We start from the raw sequence: 3,336 nt of genomic DNA on the forward strand, positions 1-3,336 counted from the left end.
AGTTCCATCGAAGATTCATTTTGATCAGGGCAGAAATTTTGAACCTGCAATTTTTAAAGACTCATATAGAATAAGGAAAACTAGAACAACGCCTACACATCCGTAATCCGACAGCAGGGTGGAATTCAAACGCACCCTGGAAGAACACCTACAGAAAGTGGTAGATAAAGGCCAGAAATACTGGGATATGCACATACCGAAATTTTTGCTGTCATATTGATCTGCAGTACACGATTCCACATCTCAGACATGGGCCAAAAATTTTATTTGGACGCGAGTAAAAATTGCCATTTTGAAGACTATGGACAGATGTTCGGGACATCGAAGTTCACGATTCAGTTCTTCATCGAATAAAAATGGTTAGTAATCGGATGAAGGCAAGATACGACTGTGCGGCAAATACTGTAGGCTTCCAAGAAGGACAGCTGGTACTACTATTTAACCCACAACGAAAAAAGCGATGATGTCCAAAATTACAAATAAATTGGAAAGGTCCATACAAAGCCATCAAGAAAGTAAATGACGTCGTGTATCGCATTCAGAAGGACGGATGTCCAAGATCAAAAATGAAAGTGGTGCATCTAGATCGGTTGGCCTTATATGGAACGGAAACTGTGCCTATTTGGGACGAACAGGCTTAAGCGGGGCCAGTGTTACAATTGGTGTTTATTAGTTTTAAGGCTCCTTTAGTTCAGTTTCCGTTATTTTAAATTTCAAATTGTAACAGTTTTCTTATTATATCATCACATATTGTTTCTAGTATTCCCTAGAATTTCTTTATTATTCTTTGTTGTTAATCTCTTAAGGCTGGTACTATATTCGTTTTCCACAGTTGAAAACACACATTTTTCTCAGTTACTTTTTGAAACACTACAAAATCTCAATGAAAACATAATCCTTTTATGAAGATTATTGCATAAGTAATGAGAGAATGTCCTACTGAATGAAATCATCAAGTTTTTTCCTTCAAAATCTATTATCAAAAAAGTAATCAAAAAAAAAATGACGCGAAAAACGAACATAGTACCCGCCATTACTCGCAATAAAGTCTGTTGTGTTTCTTTTGTTTGGTCGCACCCAAGATATATTTATTTACAGGTAGTGGCAGATAGTGTACTTCGCGAGAAAAAATTGTACTCAGCTGTTTACGGTACACTACCTGGTAATTATGTCACGCTTGCACCCCTAACTTAAATGTTCAATAGATGTAAGTATATGTGTTTGTCTGTCAAGTATCATGTTATGTTTATGTTTATGCTTTAACATAGATCAAGAGAGGACCTATCGCGAAGTTACCAGATCAGGTATTCTCGAAACATCGATGTGGCCAGCAAGAGTTATATAACGCATTGGCGTAACGCAACACGAGTAAGTCTTATCTGAAAGCGCATATTGAAAACTTTTCAGCCAACAGCAGTTAGCAAGTTGGAAAGCAAACAAGTAGATCAATAAATCAATGTGAAGTAAAGTAATTGTAAACGAACTTTGTTGTAATTGGAAGTAAAACGTCTACAGTAAAAAACGTAACAATATAATATACGTTAAAGAACCTCTCTATCTTTGTAATCGTTTGCAGTTCGCCAGATCCAGCAGAGAAAAAAAATCATTCTACCAAAATTCCAATTTTGTATCAACACATTACGTCTTTGGAGCTCTCTCCCCATTTATTTGCAATTTTTAATCAATGATTCTGCTCTTACTGAGTTTTTAAATATTATGCTTGATTTGCCCAAATAATTTTATTCTTATTGTCAACAATTTATTATAAATTACCTTTCTTATTTTTTTCTCTTTCATTTTTATTTACTCAAATGTTTTAATATAACTATTGGGTTGCCTAAAAAGTAATTGCGGATTTTTTAAAGAAAGTAAATGCATTTTTAATAAAACTTAGAATGAACTTTAATCAAATATATAATTGCCATTTTGTTTGATAACCTTTTGCCATCTTCCTGGCAAATTTAGTATTCCACGCTCATAGAACCTCTGGCCTTTATCTGCAAAAAACTGAACCAAGTGCGATTTTATAGCCTCATTATTGCCGAGAGTTTTACCATTTAAGGAGTTCTGCAAAGATCAAAATAAATGGTAGTCTGATGGTGCAAGGTCAGGGCTATATGGTGGATGCATCAAAAGTTCCCAGCCAAGCTCACTCAGTTTTTGGCGAGTGACCATAGATGTGTGCGGTCTAGCGTTGTCCTGGTGGAATATGACACCTTTACGATTGACCAATTCTGGTCGCTTCTCCTTGATGGCTGTATTCAATTTGTGCAATTGTTGACAGTAAACATCCGAATCAATCGCTTGGTTCCTTGGAAGCAGCTCAAAATATACCACACCCTTCCGATCCCACCAAACAGACAACGTAACCTTCTTTTGGTGGATATCAACCTTTAAAGTGGTTTGTGCTGGTTCACCATGCTTGGACCATGATCGTTTTCGACTAACGTCGTTGTAAACAATCCATTTTTCATCTCCAGTTATGATTCGTTTTAAAAACAGATCGAATTCATTGCGTTTAAGGTGCATATCACAAGCGTTGATTCGGTTTGTTAAATGAATTTCTTTCAATACATATGATACCCATATTAAAATTGACGCCAAACAAACAAATGTAAACAAAATTTCGCGCACTTTTTTTCTAAAGCAAGCTAAAAGTAACAGGTGATAACAGACAGAAGAAATAATGCAATTACAGAGTCACAAGCCGTTAAAAAAATTTGTCAACGCCGACTATATTACTACTATATTACCGACAATTACTTTTTGGGCAACCCAATAATAATTTGCAAACCGTTAAATTGTAAACAATTACTGTTACGTTAGGTTAGGTTGAAAAGAGGATGCGATCTTAATCCGCCCCATAACACTATGGACATACACCTAAGCCAGTAATCGGCTTGCAGTGCGCTCTAAAAACTATAAGGTAAACTCTAAAAAGAAAATTTTAAGTCAGGAATTCCGTGCTACTTACAAAATCCTTAATTGTTTTCAATACCACTTCCCTATGTAGTTCATGTCTGATATTGTATCTCCACCTAAGTACCGGTATCTGTTGGACGCGAAAGCCGAGCAATGACAAAGGAAACGCCCCAACGTCTCATCATCTTCCACGCATGCCCTACACATGCTATGAATCAATATGTAAGCTTTTCTTTGTATGGCACATGCAAGATATTAAGTATTGTTTTTCAGTATGGAACTCAACACTTTGTTTTTCGTATGCTACTCAAATTAATAGTACAGCAAGAAATTCGATGCTTATGTTGACTGTCTCTGAGAAATTCTGCGTAACTTCGGCACACTTTCTTACGCTGCAATTCCTTTTTACTATTC

The 3,336-nt window shown here is 36.0% G+C and overlaps 1 long non-coding RNA gene across 1 annotated transcript; it reads left to right on the plus strand.

The window, feature by feature from the left end:
* The first annotated feature begins 1,135 nt into the window (after window positions 1–1,135).
* LOC131995246 (uncharacterized) lies at window positions 1,136–3,094 on the plus strand. Its single transcript, XR_009397318.1, has 4 exons — window positions 1,136–1,207; window positions 1,269–1,368; window positions 2,827–2,926; window positions 3,014–3,094. It is a non-coding gene; the product is annotated as an uncharacterized LOC131995246 (long non-coding RNA).
* The last annotated feature ends 242 nt before the right edge of the window (window positions 3,095–3,336 follow it).

This window comes from Stomoxys calcitrans, chromosome 2, assembly GCF_963082655.1.
Source record: "Stomoxys calcitrans chromosome 2, idStoCalc2.1, whole genome shotgun sequence".
In the NCBI taxonomy this organism is placed as follows: domain Eukaryota; kingdom Metazoa; phylum Arthropoda; class Insecta; order Diptera; family Muscidae; genus Stomoxys; species Stomoxys calcitrans.